Source organism: Mastigoproctus giganteus, chromosome 6 (genome assembly GCF_048544385.1).
Source record: "Mastigoproctus giganteus isolate SK-2022 chromosome 6, ASM4854438v1, whole genome shotgun sequence".
NCBI lineage: Eukaryota > Metazoa > Arthropoda > Arachnida > Uropygi > Thelyphonidae > Mastigoproctus > Mastigoproctus giganteus.
Genome location: NC_143580.1, coordinates 3,007,291 through 3,024,218, shown reverse-complemented (window position 1 = coordinate 3,024,218; position 16,928 = coordinate 3,007,291). Strand labels below are relative to the sequence as shown.

General features: G+C 37.6%; 1 protein-coding gene across 2 annotated transcripts in view; it reads right to left on the bottom strand.

Annotated features, from left to right (window-relative positions):
- LOC150083805 (uncharacterized protein C05D11.1-like) overlaps window positions 1–16,928 on the bottom strand; it is a 282,398-nt gene that overhangs the window by 217,580 nt on the left and 47,890 nt on the right. The window lies entirely within an intron of this gene.

Sequence of the window (16,928 nt, the reverse complement as noted above, 5' to 3'; positions counted from 1 at the left end):
GTAAAAAGATTTCAATATTTTTCAATTAAATAAATTAAAGAAAATAGATCAAAACTGAGAGAGAGCACTTGAAAATGATTTAAAAAGAGCATTCTGTTGTTTTTTGTGGAGACTGCACATCTGAGTTTCATTATTTTATTTATTTATATATATATATATAAATAATAGCTTAAAAGTTAGAATGCAATAACATAAAATAAAAAAATAAATAAATATTAAGCTATCATTAGAGGAGCAAAATGCACATCCTCCACACAATGCCCAGTACATAACCGATAATTCCTATAAAAATAAAACATAAGCCAGTAGAATGGCAAAAACTGTAGAGCGAAAGTTAATATAAAAAATAAATCAACAGGGAGGGGGAAAGTAAAGGTAACAAGACAGAAACCGTAGCCGAAAGTACCCAAATAATTTAGAGATCAATTTTTTTTTTTTTTTTTAATGTGAACCCAAAACACGAGAGATATTAGAACCTATAGTACTTAGTACCGTGCTTGGGTTGGAGGTTGAGAAGACGAAAGAAGATATTTGTTGACATTGGACTTGAACTTCTGTAGATTGTAATTTTCAGGAAATACGTATGAAGGAAGGTTGTTCCAGAAAACGGCAGTTGAATGAATAAATGAGGAAGATGAAAAGTTGGTTCTGTGGGTTTGAAGTTGGACAGTAAATGGATGTTGGCTGGTGGCGGCACGTGTTCGGACTGTTTTGAAAGAGAGAGCGGGAATTATAGAAGCCAATTCAGAAGAACAGTGCCCATGGAAGTATCTGTGGAAGAGGCATGCAGCAGAAACAGTGCGTCTATGAGAAAGCGAGTGGAGAGACTCTGTTAGAGATGACTCATTAATTAACCTAACTGCCCTCTTCTGAATGGAATCAAGAAGCCTGAGAGAGGTTTTGGGGGCACCACCCCAGATGTGGGAACAAAATTCCATGGCAGGGCGGATTTGCGATTTATACAGAGTGAGCAGCTGTTTGGAAGAAAAGTAAAGGTGAGAGCGAAAGAGAAAACCAAGTTTTTTAGATGCAGAGGAAGCAATATTTGTAATGTGCTTGTGCCATGAGAGATTAGAAGTCAGGGTAATCCCCAAAGGAGATATATCATTTTGCCTAGAAATCGGAGTGTCACTAAAGATAAGCATAGGAGCAGAAGAATCCTTTTTGCGAGATATAAGACAAGACTGAGTTTTAGAAGGGTTGAAATCAACTAAGTTGTCTTTGCCCCACTGGAGAATTACCTGAAGATCGGCATTTAAGGAATTGGCAGCAGATTTTTGAGAACTTGAAGCTGATTGAGCAGGACAAGGTTTCTCAAAATGGAAAGTTGAATGCAATGTGCTATCATCGGCAAAACTATGGATAGGATTTCCAGTCAATGGAAGGTCATTGATATACAAGAGGAAAAGAGTGGGGGGAAAGAACTGAACCTTGGGGGAAACCGGCATTAGTGGAGAAGTTAGAAGACAGAGAGCCATCTACCATCACCCTCAGTAAGCGATCAGAGAGAAAACTGGATAACCAATTACAAAAAACAGTTGGCAACCCATAAGATGGAAGCTTGTTTAGAAGACCTTTATGCCAAACACGATCAAAAGCCTTTGAGATGTCAAGAGCAACTACTTGTGTTTCACCGAACCTTTCCATTGAATTAGTCCATAAATGGGTAACATAAGCCAGAATATCACCAGTGGATCGACACTGACGGAATCCATACTGGCGATCGTTGATCACACGGAAGGGTTCTAGGTAGTTTAAGAGTTGGCGGTTAATTGATTTCTCCATTACTTTAGAAAGAGTAGAAGTAATTGCAATGGGACGATAATTGGATGGGAGGGATTTGTCACCCTTTTTAGGAACTGGCTGGATATGAGCAAATTTCCAAGCAGAAGGAAAAACACCTTTGGAATAAGAAAGTGAAAAAAGGCGGCAAAGAATAGGAGTAAGTTCAGGAGTACAGGTTTTAAGAACAAGCGAAGAAATACCATCAGGACCTGGAGCTTTCTTAGCATCAAGATTCATCAAAATCCTTCTGATATCCTTTTGATGGAAGACCACAGGAGGCATTGAATGGAGCATGTTAGGAATGGTGGGAGGTGTTTTACCAAGATCATTAATACAGGAGCTGGAAGAAACATGGGATGCTAGCAGGTCAGCTTTATCCTTGGCTGAAGGGACAACAGAACCATCTGGTTTGGACAGAGGTGGGAGCAGAGATGGGCAAAAGTTGTGGCCAATAGCTTTGGCAAGAGACCAGAATGCCCGGCTACCATTAGGGGAAGAAGTAAGTTTTCTACTCTTAGCCTGTTCAAACTCTAGTTTGGACTGATTAATAACTGCTTTACAATTGTTGCGAGCTTTGGTGTAGGCAGAAAATGAAACTGAAGAATTAGAAACAAGCCAATTACGATATGCAACATTCTTCTCTTGAACAGCCTTAGCACATTTATTGGAAAACAAAGGTTTAGATAAAGGACGAGATTTTAAAGTGGAGTGTGGGATAAAGGATTCCATTCCTGCAAGAATAATTTCACTGACACGATCTGAGCAAATGTTGACATCAGAAGTTTTGAAACAGTAATCAGACCAAGGAAAAGAAGAAAAGAAGTCTCGCAGGTCACCCCATTTTGCATTCTTGTAATGCCAAACAATACAAGGTTGGGAATAGCAATGAGATAAAGGTTCCATTGGAGAAGAGACAATCACCAAGTTGTGATCTGAAGTGCCTAAAGGACCTCTCACTTCGACCTTGTACTTAGAAGGGTTGTTTGTGAGAAAAAGATCAAGCATACTGGCTGTATGATTAGGATTGTCGGGTATTCTTGTAGGTAAATGAACAATCTGTGCTAGGTCATTAGTAATTGCAAAAGCCTCAGCATCTCGACCTGCTGGGTCGGTGTGACTTGAAAATGGAAGCCAGCTGGAGTTGTGAACATTAAAATCACCAAGGAAAATTACCTCACTGTTAGGAAAGTCGGACTGGAGAAAGTCAAGTTGCAAAGAGAGGAAGTCAAAGAGCTCCAAGTGATTAGTGGAGTTGAGAGAACGGTAGAGACAACAGATGAATTTGACACAATGAGGTAGAGAGATTTTAAGCCAGAGAAGATCAAAGAGAGGAGATTCCAAATAGCCAAGTTTCTGACAGGGAATATCAGAACAGACATATGCACAAGTACCACCTTTGAGGCGAAAGGAATCATACAGCAAATAATTTGGACATCTGAGATGAGCAGTAGTTGAATCAACCGATAACTGAGATTCAGTCAGAAAAAGTACATGGGGTTTGGAAGACTGCTAGTGGAAATGGACATCGTTGAGATTAGAACTGAGACCACGTATATTTGTGAAATGAATTAGGAAGTCCTTGGGAGGTTTAGATCTTTTCGCAGATAAGCTTGCTCTATTATTTTGACAATTCATGGTGTATTCAACAGTAAGAAAAAGTGGGTGGGACATGCTGTATGAAGTAATGAAATTTTTGGATATGGCGTACATGTGGTAAGAATATACCCAGATCCTTGACATAACGTGGCCTCGACAATGCTCCCCGCATACACACTACTTGGACTCCCTCCAGTCACTAACTGGCAGAGTAGAGGTAGCAAGATTATACACTAGCTGGTCCGGAAGCCTTCTAGAGAGTTACCAATTGGTTTAGTCCGGTGTACTAACTAGCGGCCAGCCTGGGAACACCGTTTTAGAGCTGTACCCTCGAAATGTAAGGAATATTGGATCTCGCCACGACATTCATCATAACCTCAAAAATCATCAATCATACTGCATGATGGAAGAGATAGGGAAGGGTTGGCCGAACCTTAGTTCTAGAGACTAAACATGGGTTCCACCACTTCAAGCCTCCAATAAGCAAAGTGGTGAAATTTCACCGGTTGAGAGTCATCTACCGCCTAGTACTGCCTGGTAACATAGAGGGGCGGCGTTGCTCCATGTGGTGTGGGCGCCACACCTCGACCCCTGCTTACGTTGATTCACACCTGGGTGGTCACCCACCATGTACTTGTGCATGGAGGTTATACCCAGGATTACTAACAGTCTCACCATCGTGAAGGTGCAAGCAGAGGATTTGGCTGTCATAGACCGTCCAGACTTCGCCGAAATTGGGTCCACTTGACTTGAGTGTCATCCGAATATCAGTTCCATCAGCGTTTTAGACTCCCAGGTAGCAAGTACAGCTTGTCTGGCATATCTGAGAGAATGTCTGTGACAACCTCAAAGACCAATTAAATCCAATTAATAATAATAAATCCAATTTAAATTTAAAATAATGCCAATTATATAATAATTTAGTGGTACCCCCCTTGTAAGGTACCAGTTCCTAGAGATTTGAAATATCACCAAAAAGGGACTAAAAAGAACTACTAAAAGAAAACAAAATAATAAAATAACAGACTGACTGTTATGCCCCATATCGACGGAGGACCACGAGGCCAATAATGGTCATGGAATCGCTGCATTTCAATCACTATACAAATCGTCGCAAAGGCGAACAGATCGAAGGACCAAACCGCCCCTTCCTCCTCCGATCGATCCACAAATGCAGAGGATTTGCATAGCGGTGGTCCTTATGCAGGGAGAAATAAACTATAGAACAGACAGCACTCTAGAGCAGAGCCACACCACCGACATAATGTAATCTTAGGCAACTTATATAGACAGAAAAAAGAAGAAATATAGGTGGCAGCACAGGCGCTGCATTTTTTGCATATCAACTCACTACTACCACCTGAGTTATATTTAAATAATGGCTTAAAAGTTAGAATGCAATAACATAAAATAAGAAAATAAATAAATATTAAGCTATCATTAGAGGCAGCAAAATGCACATCTTCCACATGATGCCCAGTACATAACATAATTCATATAAAAATAAAACACAAGCCAGTAGTATGGCAAAAATTGTAGAACGAAAGTTAACATAAAAAATAAATCAACAAAATAAATAAACCATATTTATTTTCTTATTTTGTTATTGCATTCTAACTTTTAAGCCATTATTTAAATATAACTCAAGTGTTAGTAGTGGGTTGATATGCAAAAAATGCAACGGCTGTGCCGCCGTCTATATTTCTTCTTTTTCTGTCTATATAAGCAGGCTAAGCTAACATTATGTCGGTGGTGTGGCTCTGCTCTAGAGTGCTGTCTGTTCTATAGTTTATTTCTTGCTGCATAAGGACCACCGCTATGCAAATCCTCTGCATTTGTGGATCGATCGGAGGAGGAAGAGGTGGTTTGGTCCTTCAATCTGTTCGCCTTTGCGACGATTTGTATAGCGATTGAAATGCAGCGATTCCATGACCATTATTGGCTTTGTGGTCCTCCGTTGATATGGGACATAATGGTCAGTCTATTATTTTGTTTTCTTTTAGTAGTTCTTTTCAGTGATATTTCACGTGTCTTGGAACTGGTACTTTACAAGGGGAGGTACTTCAAAATTATTATATAATTGGCATTATTTTAAATTTAAATTGGATTTATTATTATTAATTGGATTTAATTGAGCTCTAAATTATTTGGGGACTTTCAGATATGGTTTCTGTCTTGTTACCTTTACTTACCCCCTCCCTGTTGATTTATTTTTTATGTTAACTTTCGCTCTACAGTTTTTGCCATACTACTGGCTTATGTTTAATTTTATATGAATTATTGGTTATATATATATATATATATATATATATATATATAGAATATTAAGGATAATATAAAATATTATTAGAAAAAGTAAATCAATCCAATAATAATACCATCAGGGACCTAAGAAAACGCAATAAAAAAAAAAAAAAAATTATTGCTTTTTATTGACAATCTAGATGACTTCAACTGGGGCCAACCACCCAGAATGAAGGCAAAAAATGACAAGATGTTCTCTGTTTCTGTGATGATCAATATATGCTAAGTAATTTAAATCTAAACCAAATATAAACCAGTAAAGGCCAAATATAAATCGAATATAAATAAACTGAATGATGATAAAGTTAAGAAATATAAGTAAAATATAAATGTAAGCATATATTAATCATTGTTGACCCGACAGAGAACGTAATTTAATAATTAAAATAAGATTAAATATATAATACATACTATATATTGACCGTATCTAGGACATAATGTAATAGTCGTCAAAATAATATGTGGTGCCCCCTATGTGATGGATATGGTAAAAATAAATAAATAATTAAATTAACGTATAGAGAAACATGCAGATAGTAAGAAGAAAAACTAAAGGAGTAGAAATAATAGAACCTGAACTCCACAAAGGCGAAAAATAGTGGTATAGATAAGAAATAGTTTCTCCTACGTCCTCGGATTGCCCTAATAATTTCGGAGAAATAAAAATAAAGAGTGTAGGACAGTTTAAAGACATTATAAGATACAAGTTGTGGCTCTGGTATGCCCGGGATCGCAAACCCGTTCCTATAGTAGGACCCTGAGCTGAATTTGAATATTATCTCAGCGTGAACTTAAGTAAATTTAAATGAATTTAACTATATGTATATTAAAAAAAAAAAAAAAATGATACACTGTAATTTGCAAGCCAGTGGGTACAAGTTTTCTATGCCGTAAGACACCAAGAATGCAAAGTGTATCCTATGTACATATATACATGGCACTAAATATGACAATTATATTGAAAATTACATTGAAACAATAGGTTCAGAAAACAAATTTTTGAAATTAATTATGCTTATCGCTTTCCTGAAGTGATATTTCAGGTAAGCGATAGGGAAATTATTATTAATCAACTTGCTGTACAACGTTGTTAAGCCCACTGAACAATTTTTATTACTTTTGCAGATATAAGCAATCCTTAGACATTGCAATAAAATTATATTAGCATGCACTGATTTTGATATATTAGATCTCCAGTTTGTAAGGCTGAATACGTTAAAATTAAATGCATCTCTTTTATTATATACGTTTACGTCTATATTATTATTATGGAATATATCTATATGAAGATCCAAGTAATTTGCTATACTATCGGAACTATTAGTTTTTTAGAATACAAGTTCTACTGGATATAATTTACTGTAATCCTGGACAAAATGTGGACAATTAAAAACACATATATCATCTACGTATCTGTAAATAAGTAGGTTATCTTGGAATTCTCTTTCTGTATAATATAGATAAAGGTTTGCGATTATGCTTGATGCTGGACTTCCCATAGGGGTGCCAGTCACTTGTAAGTATAACGATGTTCCGTCATATACATAATTATTAAAGATGCATAATTTTATTAGAGAATCCCAATAGGTTAAATCAACCTTTGTAGCATTTTTATTTTCTAAATATAGTTTCTGGAGGACGACTTTGAAGTTATCAAGATTAATGCTCGTAAATAGACTTCACTTCCTGCTACTGGTTCCTCTACTGTCAGCCCTGTTATGTCATCTGATTCATTGGTGATGATGAGGTCTAGGATATTCTTTTCTCTAGTACTTTCCCTGACATGTTGATACAAATAACAGTCATCTAGTTGATTTAAAAATTTTGTTCCCCATGTCGAGTTTCCTTCCCATTTACTCCAATCAATTAGAGGCAAATTTAAATCACCCATAATAAGGCATTGACTCTTACTTGCCCATTCTATTTGCATGTAGAGGCTTTCGTCATAATCTTCACAATCACCTGGTCTGTAGATTACTCCTACTCGCATTATACCTTTGTTTCCAACTATCTCACACGATACAGATTCTATACTAGCATGTGAAACGTCTGAATCCGGAAAACCTAGCGTCGCACTCAGGCTGCTTCTGATAAGAAGCATTACCCCATCACCCCTTCTATCTACCCTATCCTTCCTAAATACATTATACAAGCCGTACTGAAACCCATCATCCGCATTATACCTTTGTTTCCAACTATCTCACACGATACAGATTCTATACTAGCATGTGAAACGTCTGAATCCGGGAAACCTATCGTCGCACTCAGGCTGCTTCTGATAAGAAGCATTACCCCATCACCCCTTCTATCTACCCTATCCTTCATAAATACATTATACAAGCCATACTGAAACTCATCATCCCCAATTTCCGGGTGGCACCATGTCTCCGTAAACCCTATTATGTCCGCGTTACTTGTTTTAACCAGCAGTTCGAATTCGCTCATTTTATTGACGACACTTCTAACATTACTGTATAAACAATTAAGATTTACTGTTCTTGTATATTTAACAACCCTAACACAACCCTTGAAGTTTTTTAGGCTCTCTTCCCTGGCATTAGCTACCCGCTCACGTGAAACGTTTCTGCCCCCAGAACATCTAGATAATACGTCCAGTTGGGGTAACAGATAAGAACTCTTAAGGTATGTGCAAGAGTTACTTTGACCAATATTATCAGATAAACATGTGTCAGTATTACACACATCCCCCCCCCCCTAACTAGCAGTTTCCCTGAACCTTTAATGTATCCTCAATAATACTGGCAAAAACTTTTGCACCACCTTTGTTTAAGTGTTTCCCGTCTCTACAAAACAAATTCCTTCTGCCTACATATATATAAGTTGTAGTAGTAGTGGCATGTGATGCAAGAAAGCAAGTGTATGAGCTTATGCAGCATCAGCCAAAAAAAAAAAAAAAAAAAATCACACCATTTCCTCCAAATGCCTGTCCAGTTCCTCCTTAAATTTATTCAACCTATCAACTTCCACAACGACAGATGGAAGTTTGTTCCAGCAATTAACCACCCACTGGCTAAAGGCAAATTTCCGCACATCTATTCTACATCTGTCCTTTCTTAATTTGAATTTATGCCCCCTTAGGTTCGTAATCTGAACAAGTGGAAGGATCCCATCAGAATTCAGCGTGCTGAACCCATTCAAGGCCTTATACACCTCAATCAGATCACCACGCAGGTGCCTAGTCTCCAGCCACTGCAATTTGCAGAATTTAAGCCTCTCTTGATAAGAGGATCCCTTCATTCCCCTCACCAATTTTGTTGCCCTTCTCTGTACACGCTCAAGTAAATCTACATCCTTCCTAAAATAACGCCTCCAGACCTGTACGCAGTACTCAAGGCGTGGCCTGACCATTGCCTTATACAGAGGGATAATCACCTCCTTTTCCCTGCTAGCAAAATTCCTATATATCATTGACAAAACCCCATGACCTGCCCTGGCAGCCTGTCTGCACTGCTCAGAAAACTTCATATCTGCCTGCACAATTACTCCCAGGTCTTTTTTCATTTTCTACCACCTTAAGTGTAGTACCACACAGTTGGTACGTTTCTCTGGGGTTACTTCTACCCATATGCAGTACTTTGCATTTGTCAAGGTTAAACTTCAGTTGCCACTTCTTAGCCCATCTGCCCAAATTATCCAGATCCTGTTGCAGTAGCACACTGCCATTACTGTCATTAACAACCCTGCCAACCTTTGCATCATCTGCCAACTTCGACATTAAGCCTGATACACCTTCATCAATATCATTGATAAATATACAAAACAACAGTGGACCTAACACCGAACCCTGTGGGACCCCACTAATAACATTAGTCCAAGAAGAGCAGCACCCATTGATTACCACCCTCTGTCTTCTCCCACTTAACCATCCTTTTATCCATTGTAGCAACTTACCCTTAATACCATTCTGCTCCAATTTGTACAATTGTCTTCCATGCGCAACAGTGTCAAAAGCTTTCCTGAAATCCAAATATATGATATCAAAATTATTTTTTGCATCCAGTTCCTTTGTAACCACATCATAATATCCTATCAAATTTGTCAGACAAGACTTTCTCTTAACAAACCCATGCTGTGTCTGAATTATTGCTGCAGTCTTGTCTAGATGATCCTGCAATGCATCTTTAACCAGTGACTCCATTATTTTACCAGGAACAGAAGTTAAACTAACTGGTCTGTAATTACTTGTGTCACCCTTCGATCCCCCTTTGCGAATTGGGGATACATTTGCACATCTCCAGTCCGTGGGAACCTCCCCTGAGTCCAAGGACGCTCTCATAATTATGACTAAGGGTTTGCTTAGTTGCTTTGCCGCCTCCTTTAATATAACTGGATAGATCCCATCCACCCCAGGTGCTTTTCTTACGTTTAACTTCAACAACTTCTCTTCCACTTTGCTCTCAGTTATTACAAAATCATTAAGTATCCTGCTACAATTTGATAACCTTCTGTCATTTTCAAACCTTAATAATTCCTCACGTGTGAATGTAGATGCAAAATACTCATTCAGTTTGTTTGCTATCTGAGCAGGATCATCAACAGTCGAACCATCGATGTCAAGTGGACCAATCTGATTCATCCCCTTTCTTTTAGAGTTTATATAAGTAAAGAAATCCTTGCTGTTTTTCTTAGCATCTTTTGCCAAGGATTTCTCGTAATCTGCCTTCGCCTGCCGAACCTCCTTTGTGACTTGATTACAGATTAACTTATATCTGCCATAGGCTTCTGAGTCGCTTGATAATTTATAGGCATCCCCTGCATTTTTCTTCTCTGTTACGAGTCTCATTAGTTCATTTGACAACCATTTAGGCCTAAACCTTGAACAATATTTCTTAATAGGTATGAAACTTTTAGTAGCATCCACGATTAATTCCTTGAATGCTTCCCACTTAGAATTTATTGTTGGTAACATGGTCAGTTGATCCCACTGTACAGAATTTAAAAACTGTCGGAGACCACTGTACTCGCCTTTACGGAAGCAAAAACCCTTTCCTTTACCCCTGATGGTAATTAAATCTTTAAGTAAATCCCACATCAGTACACTGTGATCACTGCCACCTAGTGGTTCTTTTATCTGCAAATTCCTAATACATGAATGATCACGGCTGATAACCAGATCAAGAGTATTACTTTCTCTGGTTGCCTCTCGAACATGCTGCTGTGAAAAACAATCATCCAATAAATCCACAAAAGTCTGACTAGTGTGTGAGTGACCAATCCACAAGTTCCAGTCAATATCTGGGAAGTTAAAATCCCCCATTATAAGACATTCCGATTTACTAGTCCACTCTATTTCTCTGTACAATTGTTCATTGTACTCATTCAAGTCATTAGGCCTATGACACACTCCTACTCTTATTTTTGCTTTTGCAGTGCTTATGTCACACGAAACTGACTCAACAGTGCACTGTTCATCTATATCAACTGGATGCACTTCTTTTGATTTTATGTTTTTCTTAATTAACAGCATAACACTTCCTCCCTTCCTATCCTGTCTGTACACATTGTACTCTCCAAATTCCAGTTCGGCATTCCTTATATCTGTGTGACACCACGTCTCTGATATCCCAACAATATCCGCCTTTGATGTCTTGACCAACACTTCAAATTCATCAAATTTATTTACTATACTTCTAGCATTGGTATACATGCACCTATTCTTATTTTTAGATACCTAACACATCCCATATACCCACCTGTTTCACGATGACTGCCATCTGTCCCTGAAACCCCCAACACCCCTCGCTCCAGGTCGCTACTTATTCTAATAGAAGTTGTGCAAGAATCACCTTCACCTCTGACTGCGGCTACTGTTAAACTATTAGTCCTTGTATCCCCCCAAGCTATCAGTTTTCTGACCCACTAACACTGCCTCGATAGCATCAGCAAATATTCTTGCACCCTTTCTATTTAAGTGTATCCCATCCCTGTAGAAGCAGTCTCTCCTGTTAACAAGTACAGTCCAGGCTGAAAAAAATTCTATCCCTTGAGCCTTGCACAATCTTTCCAGGGCCGTATATATAAGTTGTATATTAATACAACTTATATATACATATGTGTGTATATATGTATATTTATCCAATTTTTAAATTAAATAAAATAAAATAAAACATAAGCCAGTAGTATGGCAAAAACTGTAGAGTGAAAATAACCCAAACTGTAGAGTGAAAATAAAATAACCCAAAAAAAACAAACGAACGAAAAGAAAGAATAGATATAAATAGTAGCCCAGAAACCCTTGTATAATTTTGAACTTTAAATCCAATTAACAAAAACTATACAAAATTTAGCATAATGCCAATTACATATTAATTTAGCGGTACCCCCCGAGAGGTACCAGTTCCAAAAGACGTGAAATATCACCAAAAGAGGGTTAAAGGAACTACCAAACGATAACAAAATCAAAATAAATTAAAAATAAAATAGACTGACCATCATGCCCCATATCGACAGAGGACCATGAGGCCAATAATGGTCATGGAATCGCTGCATTTCAATCGCTATACAAATCGTCGCCATGGTGAAAAGATCGAAGTACCAATTCACCCTCCCTCCTCCGATCGATCCACCAATGCAGAGGATTTGCACGGCGGTGGTCCTTATGCAGCGAAAAATAAAATATAGAACAGACAGCACTCTAGAGCAGAGCCACACCACTGACATACTGTAAGCTGAATCAGCTTATATAGAAGAAAAAAGAAAAATAGATGGCGACACAGCTAAATTAGCATATCAACCCATTACTATTGAATTATATTAAATGTTGACGAAAGCTAAATTATAAAAAAATAAATAAATAGTTAAGCATTCATTAGAGGCAGCAATTTGGAATTCCTCCATATGAAGCCGAAATATATACTATCATTGAATTATATTAAATATTAGCATTAGCATTAGTAGAGGCATATGATGCAAGAAAGCAAGCTTATTCAGCATCAGCCAAAAAAAAAAAAAAAAAACCCCACTCCCATTTCACCCCTCTGTTCGTTCGAAATACCTGTCCAGTTGAGCTTTAAATTTGTTTAGGCTATCAACTTCAACAACAAGTGATGGAAGTCGGTTCCACCAACCAACCACCTGGCCAAAGGCAAATTTCCGCACATCTATCCGACATCCGTCCTTCCTCAATTTGAATTTATGCCCTCTGAGGTGATTATTCTGAGCAAGATGAAGAATCCCGTGGCATTGAGCATGCTCAAACCATTCAAAGCCTTATACACCTCTATCAGATCACCTCGCCGGTGCCTAGTCTCCAGACTCTGTAATTTGCAAAACTTAAGCCTTTCTTCGTAAGAGCACCCCTTTGTTCCATTCACTAATCTTGTTGCCCTTCTCTGTACCCGTTCCAGCAGTTCTACATCCTTCTTGAAATGAGGCCTCCAGACCTGTATACAGTACTCAAGATGTGGCCTAACCATTGCCTTATACAAGGGAATAATCACCTCCTTATCCCTGCTAGAAAAATTCCTGTATATCATTGACAAGACCCCATGAGCTACTCTTGCAGCTCGTCTGCACTGCTCAGAGAACTTCATATCTGCCTGCACAATTACCCTCAGGTCCTTTTCATTCTCCACCACTGTCAGTGTAGTACCGCAGAGTTGATACGTTGCTCTGGGGTTACTGTTTCCCATATGTAGTACTTTACATTTGTCAATGTTAAACTTCATTTGCCACCTCTCAGCCCATCTGTTCAACCTTTCCAGATCCTGTTGCAGCAGCATAGCGTCAGTAGTGTCCTTAACGACCCTGCCAACCTTTGTATCATCTGCAAACTTGGACATTAAACTTGATATCCCATCATCAATATCATTCATAAACACCGAAAACAACAACGGACCCAACACTGAACCTTGAGGAACTCCACTAATAACATTAGTCCACGTTGAGCAGTGTCCATTGATTACCACTCTCTGTCTTCTGCCACTCAACCAACCCCTTATCCACAGCAGCAATTTGCCTCCAATGCCACACTGCTCCAATTTGTGCAGCAGTCTTCCATGTGCAACAGTATCAAAAGCCTTTCTAAGATCCAAATATATAATATAAAAGTTATTCCCTGCATCCAGTTCTTTTGTTACTACATCATAGTATCCAATCAAATTGGTCAGGCAAGACCTGCCCTTAACAAAACCATGCTGCGTCTGAGCTATAACTGAATTCTTGTCTAGATGATCCTGCAGTGCTTCTTTAACCAGTGCCTCCATTAATTTACCTGGAACAGAAGTTAAACTAACAGGTCTATAATTACTTGTGTCAGCCTTTGATCCTCCTTTGTGAATTGGGGTTACATTTGCACATCTCCAGTCTATGGGTACCTCCCCTGAGTCCAAAGAAGCTCTCATAATTATGGCTAGGGGTTTGCATACTTCCTTTGCTGCCTCCTTTAATATAACTGGATAGATCCAATCCACCCCAAGTGCCTTTTTTATGTTTATCCTCAACAATCTCTCCTCCACTTTCCTCTCAGTTATTACAAAATCATCCAGCTCACTGCCAATGTTTACTTTACCTACATCATTCTCCTTCCTGAATAACTCCTCATGCGTGAATGTAGATGCAAAATACTCGTTTAGATTGTTAGCATAAGTTTATTACACTTTATTATAATATTAACATAAGTTAAATTATAATAAAGTGAATAAATAAATAATTAATTAATTAAGCATTCATTAGAGGCAGCGACATGCAATTCCTCCCTATGAAGCTGAAATACATCCAATTTTTAAATAAAATAAAATAAAACATAAGCCAGTAGTATGGCAAAAACTGTAGAGCGAAAATTAACATAAAATAACCCAAATAAACAAACAAACGAAAAGAAAGAATAGATATAAATAGTAGCCCAGAAACCCTTGTATAATTTTGAACTTTAAATCCAATTAACAAAACTATACAAAATTTAGGATAATGCCAATTACATATTAATTTAGCGGTACCCCCCCCCCGAGAGGTACCAGTTCCAAAAGACGTGAAATATCACCAAAAGAGGGTTACAGGAACTACCAAACGATAACAAAATCAGAAATGCAGCGATTCATTAGAGGCAAGTTGCTGCCTCTAATGAATGCTTAATTATTTACTTATTTTTTTATAATTTAACTTTCGTCAACATTTAATATAATTCAATAGTAATGGGTTGATATGCTAATTTAGCAACGCCTGTGTCGCCATCTATTTTTCTTTTTTCTTCTATATAAGCTGATTCAGCTTACAGTATGTCAGTGGTGTGGCTCTGCTCTAGAGTGCTGTCTGTTCTATATTTTATTTTTCGCTGCATAAGGACCACCGCCGTGCAAATCCTCTGCATTGGTGGATCGATCGGAGGAGGGAGGGTGAATTGGTACTTCGATCTTTTCACCATGGCGAATTTGTATAGCGATTGAAAAGCAGTGATTCCATGACCATTATTGGCCTCGTGGTCCTCTGTCGATATGGGGCATGATGGTCAGTCTATTTTATTTTTAATTTATTTTGATTTTGTTATCGTTTGGTAGTTCCTTTAACCCTCTTTTGGTGATATTTCACGTCTTTTGGAACTGGTACCTCTCGGGGGTGTACCGTTAAATTAATATGTAATTGGCATTATCCTAAATTTTGTATAGTTTTTGTTAATTGGATTTAAAGTTCGAAATTATATAAGGGTTTCTGGGCTACTATTTATATCTATTCTTTCTTTTTGTTTGTTTGTTTATTTGGGTTATTTTATGTTAATTTTCGCTCTACAGTTTTTGCCATACTACTGGCTTATGTTTTATTTTATTTTATTTAATTTAAAATTGGATGTATTTCAGCTTCATATGGAGGAATTGCATGTCGCTGCCTCTAATGAATGCTTAATTAATTAATTATTTATTCACTTTATTATAATTTAACTTATGTTAATATTTAATATAATTGAATGATAATATATATGTATATATATATATATATTTTTTTTTTTTTTTTTGTAATTTAAAATTTATCGGTATTTTTTGGAAATAGCCTGTCAAAATATATTTGCTGCTTACTCCTGTCCTGGCAACAAGATTAGTGTATGGAACAAAGGGTTGCTCTTATGAAGAAAGGCTTAAATTTTGCAAATTACAGTATCTGGAGACTAGGCACCCGCGAGGTGATCTGATTGAGGTATATAAAGCCTTGAATGGTTTCAGCATGCTCAATGCTGATGGAATTCTTCCTCTTGCTCAGAATAACCATTTGAGAGGGCATAAATTCAAACTGAGAAAAGACAGATGTAGGATAGGTGTGCAGAAGTTTGCCTTTAGCCAGCAGGTGGTTGGTTGGTGGAACAGACTTCCATCCTTTGTTGTGGAAGTTGATAGCCTAAATAAATATAAGGCTGAACTGGACAGGTACTTGGAACGAATGGAGGGGTGAAATGGGAGCATGTTTTTTTTTTTTTTTTTTTTGGCTGATGCTGCATAAGCTTGCTTTCTTGCATCATATGCCTCTACTAATGCTAATCTCTTCTTAACCCATGCATACATGTTGATTTATGGCTTCCTAGCTTAATGGTAAATACACTTATGTGTAGGAAAATTTTACCTCAGGCATGTGCTAAAATCTCAAATTTTGATGCACGTGCTGATGGGTTAAAGCTTCCTTGTATCCCTTGTTCACATTCACGAAAACTTGTAGAAGTTTCAAGTATTTGGAAGACTGACAAGATTTCCCTAATGTCTGGCACATCCTGAAAGTTCTGAAGCTAATTTTGTAGTTCTTAAATCATCAACTGTTTCTAGGTTTAATGATTACCACCGTTGCAATAATAATGCCTTTTTTTTTTTTTTTTTTTAATTCCTCTCTCTAAAGCTTCCTGAACATGTGGCAATACAATACTGTTTTCACAAGTTTTCTTAGCAGAGGATATTTAGGAGTTTACAAAATCTACTTTCTAACAATTTTATCTAAACTTTTACTTCAGCTTTCCTCATCAATAAACAATTCCTCATTCAGATCCTCAAAATGCATAACACTTCCATTCCATTAAATCTCTACTAAATGTGACCTGTGGTATCCATTCCACCACTTTTTAAATACAGGCTATGCTTGTACTTTCCATACAAAGCAGGGATGTGAAAAACATGTAAGAATTTTCAACAGCACATTCTTCATAGGTATACAAGGTATGATCAAAAAAGTTCAGGGATGACTTTATATATCAAAATTGCAGTTGGAGGACGTTGTGGCTTGTCACAACAGGTTCAGTGACTCATTAAGAC